The sequence below is a fragment of the Mobula birostris genome, chromosome X (genome assembly GCF_030028105.1).
Source record: "Mobula birostris isolate sMobBir1 chromosome X, sMobBir1.hap1, whole genome shotgun sequence".
Lineage (NCBI taxonomy): Eukaryota > Metazoa > Chordata > Chondrichthyes > Myliobatiformes > Myliobatidae > Mobula > Mobula birostris.
The window spans coordinates 16,798,925-16,811,127 of NC_092402.1; the positions used below are offsets into that span (position 1 = coordinate 16,798,925).

Here is a 12,203-nt window from a genome sequence, read left to right on the forward strand (position 1 = left end):
GAGGGAATCCGGAAGTGGATCAGACTGCTCTACACAGACATCCGTACTGCAGTCCAGGTCAACGGGTGGGAAACAGACAGCTTCCCCATAAGGTCTGGAGTCAGGCAGGGATGTCCCCTCTCCCCTGTCTTGTTTGTCTGCTGCAGAGAACCCTTTGCCGAAGCCATCAGGAGGGATGAGGGCATAAGAGGGGTGACACTGCTAGGCAGTGGAGGGACCTAAGTGAAAACCTCCCTGTACATGGACAACATCACTGTCTTCTGCTCTGATCCGAGGTCAGTTCGCAGGTTGATTGGCATCTGCGAACAGTTTGAGCTAGCATCGGGGGCCAGGGTCAACCGCACGAAGAGCGAAGCCATGCTCTTCGGCAACTGGCCCAACTGATCCAGTGTCCCCTTCACCATCAGGTCTGACCACGTGAAGGTGTTGGGGATCTGGTTCGGAGGGGCCGAGGCGTGCAACAGGAACTGGCAGGAGTGGACTGCCAATGTGAAACAGAAACTGGGACTGTGGAGAGGGCGCTCCCTGTCGATAACGGGCAAGAACCTGGTCATCAGGTGTGAGGTGCTCTCAGGGCTGCTGTACTTGGCGCAGGTGTGGCCCGTCCCCCGCTCCTACAGCTCGGAAATCACCCCAGCTGTCTTCAGATTCGTCTGGGGATCCAAGATAGAGCAGGTCAGACGGACCATCATGCACAAGTCCCTGGACAATGAGGGCAAGAACGTCCCCAATGTCGCCCTCACCCTGATGGCCAGCTTCGTGTGTGGCTGCATCAGGTTGTGTGTAGAACCCAGGTACATGGGCACCAAGTACCACTATGTGCCCAGGTTCTACCTGTCGCCCTGGCTACAAAGGATGGGTCTGGCCCCACTCCCGCGCAACGCCCCAGTCAGCTGGTCGTTGCTGCCATACCTGTCCTTCATAGAAAAGTTCTTCCAGGAGAATGCCTTTGACCATAGGGCCATCAGGCAGTGGTCGGCACGTAATGTCCTGCAGGCTCTGCAGGAGAAGGACGTGATGGACACAGTGGGGTGGTTCCCCGAGCGGACCGTCCAGTTCATCTGGCAAAATGCCTCATCACCAGATCTCACCAACAGGCACCAGGACCTCGCCTGGCTGGCGGTGAGAGGGGCTCTCCCAGTCAGATCTCTCCTGTACACCTGGAACGTTGCCTCCACACCCCACTGCCCACAGGAGGACTGAAGTGAGGAGGAGTCTGTGACCCACCTCTTTGCACACTGTCAGTTCACAGAGAGGGTGTGGAGGAGGATGGACGGGCTGGTGTCACGTTTCATCCCCAGCAGCTGTGTAACAGAGGACTCTCTGATCTACGGGCTGTTCCCGGGGACGCACACGGAGACCAACATCCGGTGTTGCTGGCAGATCATCAACTCGGTGAAAGATGCTCTTTGGTCAGCCCGAAACTTGATGATCTACCAGCACATGGAGATGTCCGTGGGAGAATGCTGCCGACTGGCACATTTTCAGCTGCAGGAGTACGTGCTGAAATTTGGTGCAGCCACCGCAAGGGCCCGGTGGGGAAGGACCACAGTTTAGGGTTCTTCTCCCGCCGGAGTGGGAGGGGTCGAGTGGCGGGGAGTATACCCCTCAACAATGGTTTGGGAAGGTGAACCAACGGAGTGCCATGTGGGTGGCCAAAAGTATGGATATCTAGAGACCATAAGGGAAACGTATGTAAAGGATTCAGAGTCATCGAATGGTTTAATGTATATAATTTTATTTTTGAATAAAGTATATTTTGAAATTTAAAAAAATTGACAATATTCTTGCAGACCAGCTGACAAGGGGGGAGGGGGGTGTTCAAGTTCAACAGTGCGTGACAGGGAATGAGGAAAGGTGCAGCTGACTCATATCACCAAATCATATCGTTTCCTCGCCACCCGATACCGGTCCGTGGCGCAGTGGTTGGGGACCAGTGTTTTACAGGACTGGTAAGTGGTGGAATGCACTGCCAGGGGTGGTGGTTCAGACAGATTTTCAGCAATATCCAAAGTGATATACCTGTTATTGAGGGGAACAGCCACGGGTATTCTCTGTTCTGTCTGTCTTCTCGATCCGTCTCTTGGCATTCACCTGCCTCCTGCAACTTAAGGGTGACTGCCTCTCTGAACCTCTCATCTATCATCTCCTCATTCTCCCATATCAACCGAAGGTCATCCAGTTGCAGCTCCAGTTCCCCAACACGGTCTCTAAGGAGGTGCAGCTGGATGAACTTTACACTGATGCAATTATAAAGTGCACTGGAGGTCTCACAGAACTCCCAAATCTGGCATGAAGAACACACCACTGACCCTGGATCCATTCTCACTACTCTGGCCAGGCCGAACAGACAAGGAATGAAAGCAATTCACCAGAAACTCACCTTAGCCTCCACCTCTTCTTGCCAAAGCCTCCAGCTCCCCACTCTAACCCTATCCACGCATACGATGACCACTCAGCTGAAACTTGACTTCTTTTGAAAGACCTTTGTCAAGTACCTGATAAACCACGATATTTGAAGACCACGGTTAAGTTTCTTCTTCTACTTCGAGTCATGTTTAACGCACTTCAATTCCCCTCCAAGATAAAAATCAAGTACTATCAAAAAGTCTATTGCTTTTCAGAAAGTCAGATCTTCACTTCTATGCATTACGGTGGCAGTAAATCCTAACCAACTTTCCACATTAACTGTGTCTGTCCTAAAGATCTCAATTTAGCAATTGACATTTCCTTTGCACCTCATAGGAACTGCATTGAAACAGTCTATGCGGCACTGTTTGTTGACAAGTGCACTCCCTACAAATGCCTGCATCATGCACAGTAATTCTGAACAAGGAATTATCCAACCGATTACGTCCAATATGTAAACGTGGAAGTATAACTTCTTCCTTCCTTTTATAACCATCTCCTAGTTGACCTCTCCCCATCCTCTGATTTTCATACCAATGCCATCCTTTTCCTTACCCCAACTTTGTTACCACAGTGATCAAATGGAATTTTTAATTAGAAACAGAGAAACAACACAATCCAGGCCCTTTGGCCCACAATGCTGAGCAGAACATGTACTTACTTTAGAAATTACCTTGGGTAACCAATAGTCCTCTGTTTTTCTGAGCTCCATGTACCTGTCCAGGAGTCTCTTCAAAGACCCTGTCGTATTCGCCTCCACCCCCATCACCAGCAGCCCATTCCATGCACACACCAATCTCTGAGTAAAGAACTTCCCCCTGGCATATCCTCTGTACCTACTTCCAAGCACCTTAAAACTGTGCCCTATCATGATAGCCATTTCAGCCCTGGGAAAAAGCCTCTGACTATCCACATGATCAATGTCTCTCGTCATCTTGTACACCTCTGTCAGGTCACCTCTCATCCTCTGTCACTCCAAGGAGAAAAGGCCAAGTTCACTCAAACTATCCTTGTAAGGCATGCTCCCCAATCCAGGCAACATCCTTGTAAATCTCCTCTGCACCCTTGCTATAGTTTCCACATCCTTCCTGCAGTGAGGTGACCAGAACTGAGCACAGTGCTCCAAGTGGGGTCTGACCAGGGTCCTATATAGCTGTAACATTACCTCTCGACTTCGAAACTCAGTCCCACGGTTGATGAAGGCCAATGCATCGTATGCCTTCTTAACCACAGATTCAACCTGCCCAGCAGCTTTGAGTGTCCTATGGACTTGGACCCCAAGATCCCTCTGATTCTCCACACTGCCAAGTGTCTTACTATTCATACTACACTCTGCCATCATATTTGACTTAGCAAAATGAACCACATCACACTTATCTGGGTTGAACTCCATTTGCCACTTTTCAGCCCAGTTTTGCATTCTACCAATGTCCCCCTGTAACCTCTGACAGCTCTCCACACTATCCACACCACCACCAACTTTGGAGTAGTGACAGAAAGGGGTACACTGGGACCATATTTCACATCAAAGAACCCAAGATTTTCTGCCCATTCATTTTCCATCCATCCAAAACTGAAGACCTTGCGAATACAGTAGTCTCAACACTCCTGATGTTGGCAATATTTTAGAACCGACTTTATGTCCTCTTACATTAACCCAATAAACCATCGCTAACTGTAACCTGTGTAGATGTAAAGGTACTTAATCCATTTCCACTAGTAATGCTGAAATTGGGGATGATTTAATAGCACCACAACATAATCTCAATGATTGAATTTGAACTTCATCTAACGGGCTTTAAGACCGCTGGTGAGGCTGACCCAGAAGCAATACATCCATAATCAAAGACAGATTTGATTAAAGCAAAATACATTTAAGTGACCTCCCACTCGCACCCTCATCAGACCCAAATCAGCGACTTGAGCACATTAAGGATATTATTTACGCATCTGCAGATTGTTATTGACATGATCCTTCCAAATTATCCTTATGTCCATCCACATACCGAGACACTTTATCACTGACTGGACCCCTGATTTAACATGTAAATTGAGATCAATTGTGGGGGCAATGTTCCTTTTAGAACACAAAATAAACAGCTCAAGTTTTCGCAATGGAAAATTTCAGTCCCCACTCATGTCCCCATTTCACTACTTCATTAATAGCTGCTTGCATTTCCCTAACTATATAATTTATATTCCTACCTCTCTCCCACAATGCACCATCATCACCATTTCACGCTGCTCTTTCCGAAGGCCCTGCTCGTTTGTTTAAATCTCGCGCTCACTCTCGCGATATCTCAATCCCGCCGAAAGGCTCCTCTCGCGCCCGATGACCTCCACAGAAACGGCTGCTCGGCTGCCCCGGGTTCCCGTCTCCGTCTCCGTCCGTCGGCACCTTGTCAGCCCGCCGCGCCCGACAGCTCAACACCGCTCCCCGGGCACCAGGTAGGGGCCTGATTCTGTTATTCGACACACATTTTCTTTCATTGCAAAGCCACGCCTCCTCGATCTCGGGCCGCTGCTTCTCTGTGCGAAGGGGAAGCCGGGGGCAGCGTTATCTGGGAGATAGCGGGGGGAGAGGACCAGGGAATGATCACTCCTGAGGTGAAGAGGGAGGAGGGATGGGGTAGGGGATGGGGCAGGGAGGGATGAGGGACATGGGGATGGGGTAGGGTGGGGGAATGAGGGACATGGGGGTGGGGAGGGAGGGAGCAGGGGTCACAGTGAAGATGGGATAGTTTGAGGGTGGGGGGAATTGGTTATGGGGAGGGAGGGTACATGGGGGAGGTGGATTGGTGGTGAGGGGCTCGTTGAGGATGGGACAGGGTGGAGGGATGGTGGTACAGACATGTCACAAACCCACCAGTCCCTCAGACATTATTGTTTAATACAGAAGATCTCATTCCCTTCTCCCTTTCCTCTCTCCTTCCTCTAAAAACACATACAGAGTCACTCAGTATCGGAGGACACTTTGAAGGAGTCTGGAACTAAGCTGTGCCCGTGGACTTGGTCCAATCCTGGAACCTGACCCCTCACTCCTCGTTCCACATCAGACCTAAACAACACTCTTCTTCCTTCTGAAGAACCAATCCCTCTTGACCTGGACCCATGGGACCCTCTGGACATTGTGACCTTGGGCTGGCGCTCCCTCAGCAGCTTCCTCGATGCCTGCACTTCTCTGGTAAAGTAGGAGTTGGCCCAGCGCTCTTGATCAGTGTGGGACATCCAGACCAACTGGCTGTCTGGGACTGGGGTGGAAGAAGAAACCTGTCCTGTCAGCTGTTGGTTCAGGCTCTGCACCTAACACTCAGAACCTTTCGGGGGTGGTGGAGGGAAATGGGTGAGTGACCGAGATCTTTAATTACATCCCTGTTTGAGCATTCTTCTCCATCAGGCCTGGGTTTTGCGCTCCCCCTTGCCACATCATATCTGGCGTTCCCTTCCACTGGAGGGAGGTGCCCAGGATGAACGATGTCCTGGGTCCAGATGGGGATGAGCAGGCATCTGCGGCGGCTGTTTGCCAGACGACAGGAGGGTGGTGTCGGCACCGCAGATGTGATTTCTGCCCCCGAAAATCCAGGTGATTCATTCCCCTGCTGCTTCACCTCTGGGATGGTAGACCATCTGTCACAATTGTAGCAGGACAGGGAACCTTGTGGAAAGAGATTGCAAAGCAGACCTCTCCAGTGGCCAGTTGCCATGACCATTCAGGGCTGGTGCAAGCCTGAGAGCTGACTGCAGAGGGTGCAAGATGGTGGTTCTCTTGACTTGGACCCATGGTGGTTGCCAGTGTTTGACCTTAGCCTTCAAGAAAAGATCAAGATGACAACTGATTGTACATCCATGGTAGAGGCAACTCAGCAATATGTGCAAGGCAGCCATTGTAGCTTCTTACACCTCTACATAGTTTTAATTCCCATTTCCATATGCACTTGGAACACCACACACAGTTACTGCCTTCAGAATCATCCGTCAGCACACTGGGAGCACGTTGCATGTGTGGGAAATTGGAAAATTTGCTCTCAAACAATCTAATTTCCTTCCACTCAAGAACACCAGCAAGCAGTGAATAATGATGGCATGTGAATTTCTGTCACCCCTCGCCTGAACTCTAGAGTGTCCCTGAATTTGAACCCCATCTCCATGTTCCTCATCTCCTCTCCCTACCCCCTCCAGGCTCAGCCCTCCTCACTCCTTCCGACCTCCCCATCTCCCTCTTCACCTCAGGAGTGATCATTCCCTGGTCCTCTCTCCCCGCTATCTCCCAGATAATGCTGCCCCCCGCTTCCCCTTCACGCAGAGAAGGAGCGGCCAGAGATCGAGCGGGCGTGGCTTTACAATGAAAGAAAATGTGTGTCGAATAACAGAATCAGGCCCCTACCTGGTGCCCGGGGTGGGGCGTTGAGCTGTCGGGCGCGGCGGGCCGACAAGGTGCCGACGAACAGAGACAGGAACCCAGGGCAGCCGAGCAGCCGTTTCTGTGGAGGTCATCGGGCATGAGAGGAGCCTTTCGGCGGGATTGAGATATCGTGAGAGTGAGCGCGAGATTTAAACAAACGAGCAGGGCCTTCGGAAAGAGCAGCGTGAAATGGTGATGATGGTGCATTGTGAGAGAGAGGTAGGAATATAAATTATATAGTCAGGGAAATGCAAGCAGCTATTAATGAAGTAGTGAAATGGGGACATGAGTGGGGACTGAAATTTTCCATTGCGAAAACTTGAGCTGTTTATTTTGTGTTCTAAAAGGAACATTGCCCCCACAATTGATCTCAATTTACATGTTAAATCAGAGGTCCAGTCAGTGATAAAGTGTCTCGGTATGTGGATGGACACAAGGATAATTTGGAAGGATCATGTCAATAAAAATCTGCAGATGCGTAAATAATGTCTTTAATGTGCTCAAGTCGCTGATTTGGATCTGATGAGGGTACGAGTGGGAGGTCACTTAAATGTATTTTGCTTTAATCAAACCTGTCTTTGATTATGAATGTATTGCTTCTGGGTCAGCCTCACCAGCGGTCTTAAAGCCCGTTAGATGAAGTTCAAATTCAATCATTGAGATTATTTTTTGGTGCTATTAAATCATCCCCAATTTCAGCATTACTAGTGGAAATGGATTAAGTACCTTTACATCTACACAGCTTACAGTTAGCAATGGTTTATTGGGTTAATGTAAGAGGACATAAAGCTGGTCCTAAAAGATTGCCAACATCAGTCATGTTGCGATGACTGTATTCGCAAGGTATTCTGTTTTGGGTGGATGGAAAATGAATGGGCAGAAAATCTTGGGTTCTTTGGTGTGAAATATGGTCCCGGTGTACCCCTTTCTGTCACTACTCCATGGTTTTTCCCTTTGCAGGTGGTTGACTTTAGCCTTCAAGAAAAGATCAAGATGACAATTGATTGTACATCCGTGGTACAGGGAATTCAGCAATACATGCAAGGCAGACATTGTGGATTCTTACACATCACAGTTAATTCAAAAGACCCAGTGACAGATCGTTCAGGTGTCTCTGATTATGTTCCAAAGGTTCAGGTGATTATTGAGAGAGGATTATCATACAAAGTATCTGTATTCACAGCTGAGGTGGTTGCTATCATTTTAATCTTGGAATGGGCCGGAGAAGTACATCCTGATTATGTACTTCCGTGCTCTGATTTGATCTGTTTTGACATCCGTTAAAAAATGTACTTTAAATTGTAGGTCAGACGTTGTTCTTGATGAAAACCCCTGGTTTCCCTGGGTTGTGCTAGTCCAGGGAATACACACTCTGGTCCTGCCAAATCCAAGAGATTGGGACGGTATTCCCACCTCAAACCTCGGTTTGTGTGGAGACTGTGTATTTTGCTCCCCTGGTACATCTCAGTGCCAAGAAATAACAGCGTGCTGCATGCGATTATATGAATTATATTTATGAATGTTAACTGAACTGAAGGGTTAGTAAAGAAAAGAAAGAAAAAGACAAAAAAGGCCCATTATAATGAAACAGTCAAATGTGCACAAGTTGGAGCTCAGCTCTTCTGAAAGTTATATTCACCGATACTCAATAAACCTCTGCACCTTACTCCATCGAATGATAGTCCTCCCCCGGGTTGAATCCTGCAACCAGTTCTCTCCAGTGTCTTCTCTCTTCATGTCCCTCCGAAGCAAGACCCCAGATCACACCGATGTCAGGCACACTGAAAAACAACCCGCTCCCCGGATTGGATGGCTCTCATTCCAAAGCACCTATTATCTCCAAATCCAACCATAATCCAAACACTGCTCCTACAGAAATACCATTACATCAACAGTGAAACCTCTATTAGGGTGTTACATTGAGATTGGACAACATCTGTTGAAGCTGCAGGGTTGTGTATACATTTCATATGGGTCCCAGCCCTTGTTGAGGTTGAAGGGAACAAGGTGCCAGACCTTCTAGCTGAGCAATTACTTCAAATTAAGAAAGTAAATGTGGTGCCTTTGCATAAAGGGGAAGCAAAAGCCATGAAATTAGGAGAGGCAGTAGGGGCCACGAGAAGGCCTTGGCGAGCAGGATTTAAGATAGCCCCAAGGCATTCTACAAGTCTGTGAAGAGCAGGAGGATAAGACATAAGAGAATAGGAGTAATGAAGTGTGACAGTGGAAAAGTGTGCAGGAAACAGGAGATAGCTCAGGTACTTTATGAATATTCTGTTTCAGTATTCACTAAGGAAAAGGATCCTGGCGATTGTCGGGTTGACTTACAGCGGATTGAAAAGCTTGAGCATATAGACATTAAGAAAGAGGATGTGCTGGAGCTTTTGGAAAGCATCAAGTTGGATAAGTCTCTGGGATCGGACGAGATGTACCCCAGGCTACTGTGGAAGGCGAAGGGGGAGGTTACTGAGCCTCTAGCAATGATCTTTACATTATCAATGGGGACGGGGGAGATTCTGGAGGATTGGAGGGTTGCAGATGTTGTTCCCTTATTGAAGAAAGGGAGTAGAGATAGTCCAAGAAATTATACACCAGTCAGCCTTGCTTCAGTGGTTGGTAAGTTGGTGGAAAATATCCTAAGAGGCAAGATTTATGAACACTTGGATAGGCATAATATGATTCGCAATAGTCAGCATGGCTTTGTCAAAGGCAGGTTGTGCCTTACGAGCCTGATTGAATTTTCTGAGTATGTGACCAAATATATTGATGAAGGTAGAGTAGTAGATGTAGCTTATATGGATTTCAGCAAGGCATTTGATAAGGTACCCCATGCAAGGCTCATTGAGAAAGTAAGGATGCATGGGATCCAAAGGGACCCTGTTTTGTGGATCTAGAATTGGCTTGCCGACAGAAGGCAAAGAGTGGTTGTAGACGAGTTACATTCTGCATGGAGGTCAGTGACCAGTGGTGTGCCTCAGGGATCTGTCCTGGGATCCCTTTGTGATTTTGATAAATGACTTGGATGAGGAACTGGAGGGATGGGTTAGTGAAGGATACAAAGTTGGTTGTGTTGGAGGGCTGTCAGAGGTTACAGGGGGACGTTGGTAGAATACAAGACTGGGCTGAAAAGTGGCAAATGGAGTTCATCCCAGATAAATGTGTTGTGGTTCATTTTGCTAATACGATGCATTGACCTTCATCAACCGTGGGACTGAGTTTCGAAGTCGGGAGGTAATATTACAGCTGTATTGGACCCTGGTCAGACCCCACTTGGAGTACTGTGCTCAGTTCTGGTCACCTTACTGCAGGAAGGATGTGATACTATAGAAAGGGTGCAGAGATTTACAAAGATGTTGCCTGGATCAGGTAGCATGCCTTACGAGAATAATTTGAGTGAACTTGGCCTTTTCTCCTTGGCGTGACAGAGGATGAGAGGTGACCTGATGGAGGTGTACAAGATGACAGACATTTATTATCATGTGGATTGTCAGAGGCTTTTTCCCAGTGCTGAAATGGCTATCACAAGTGGGCACAGTTTTAAGGTGTTTTGAAGTAGGTATAGGGGAGATGCCAGGGCAAGTTCTTTACGCAGTGATTGGTGAGTGCGTGGAATGGGCTGCCGGCGATGGTGGTGGAGGCGCATACGATAGGGTCTTTGAAAAGACTCCTGGATAGGTACATGGAGCTCAGAAAAAAAGAGGGCTATTGGTTACCCAAGGTAAATGGAGGGGAGGAGAAGATGGCGGCGCGACGCAGCGTGCACGGCCGCTCCAAATTGATAGTGTATTTGCGAAGTTGGATAATGTGCACAATCCTGATTTCATAGAGACAGCCGTGAGAAGCACGGAGGAACATCTGGAGAAACTTCTGAACTGCCTGCTTCGCTACCGCTGCTACTGTGTGATCGAGACTCTGCAGAGGGGAAGGCCCCAAATCCTCGGCTTTGCCTGTTGCCGGGGCCGGGGTCGAAGCACTCGGCAGAGATGGTGCTCGGTGTCGGAGACACAAAATAATCTGCAGATGCTGGGGAGAGAGGACCAGGGAATGATCACTCCTGAGGTGAAGAGGGAGGAGGGATGAGGTTGGGGCAGGTCGGAAGGAGTAGGGTGGGCTGAGGCTGGAGCGGGTAGGGTGAGGGACATGGGGGTGGGGAGGGAGGAAGCAGGGGTCACAGTGACCATGGGATAGTTTGAGGGTGGGGGGAATTGGTTATGGGGAGCGAGGGTGCATGGGGGAGGTAGATTGGTGGTGAGGGGCTTGTTGAGGATGGGACAGGGTGCAGACTTCTCACAAGCCCACCAGTCCCTCAGACGTTATTGTTTAATACTGAAGATCTCATTCCCTTGTCCCTTCTCCCTTCTCCCTTTTCCATTTCTACCCTTTCCCCTCTCCTTCCTCTAAAAACACATACAGAGTCACTTGGAATCGGAGGACACTTTGAAGGAGTCTCGAACTAAGCTGTGCCCGTGGACTTGGTCCAATCCTGGAACCTGACCCCTCACTCCTCGTTCCACATCAGACCTAAACAACACCCCTCTTCCTTCTGAAGAACCAATCCCTCTTGACCTGGACCCATGGAACCCTCTGGACATTGTGGCCTTGGGCTGGCGCTCCCTCAGCAGCTTCCTCGATGCCTGCACTTCTCTGGTAAAGTAGGAGTTGGCCCAGCACTCAAGATCAGTGCGGGACATCCAGGCCAACTGGCTGTCTGGGACTGGGGTGGAAGAAGAAACCTGTCCTGTCAGCTGTTGGTTCAGGCTCTACACCTGACACTCAGAACCTTTCGGGGGTGGTGGAGGGAAATGGGTGAGTGACCGAGATCTTTAATTACATCCCTGCTGGAGCATTGTTCTGCATCAAGGCTGGGTTTTGCCCTGCCCCTTGCCTCATCATACTTGGCGTTCTCTTCCACTGGAGGGAGGTGCCGAGGATGAACCATCTCCTGGGCCCAGATGGGGATGAGCAGGCATCTGCAGCGGCCGTTTGCCAGACGACAGGAAGGTGGTGTCGGCACCGCAGACGTGATTTCCAACTCTGAAAATCCAGGTGATTCATTCCCCTGCTGCTTCACCTCTGGGATGGTAGATCAGCTGTCACAATTGCAGCAGGACAGGGAACCTTGTGGAAAGTGATTGCACAGCAGACCTCTCCATTGGCCAGTTGCCGTGACCGTTCATGGCTGGTGTAGGCCTGAGAGCTGACTGCAGAGGTTGTAAGATGGTGGTTCTCCTACGGGATGTGGGAGAGTGGCCATTGACCATCGTGGTGAGGGCTAGGACGAGGGTGACAGCGTTTGGAAACTAGGACTGTCAGCAACAATGTTGTCCTTACCAACTGTACCTGACTGCATTAAGGTTCAAGGTACATTTATTGTCAAAGAATGTATGCAGTA

The 12,203-nt window shown here is 49.1% G+C and overlaps 1 long non-coding RNA gene across 2 annotated transcripts; it reads left to right on the forward strand.

The window, feature by feature from the left end:
• Positions 1-6,960: 6,960 nt before the first annotated feature.
• On the forward strand, positions 6,961-11,582 carry LOC140191710 (uncharacterized). 2 transcript variants are annotated; one of them, XR_011883888.1, is made up of 3 exons: positions 6,961-7,030; positions 10,638-10,870; positions 11,225-11,582. It is a non-coding gene; the product is annotated as an uncharacterized lncRNA (long non-coding RNA). The 2 variants fall into 2 exon arrangements; XR_011883887.1 differs by lacking the exon at positions 6,961-7,030 and adding an exon at positions 7,776-7,948.
• Positions 11,583-12,203: the final 621 nt, after the last annotated feature.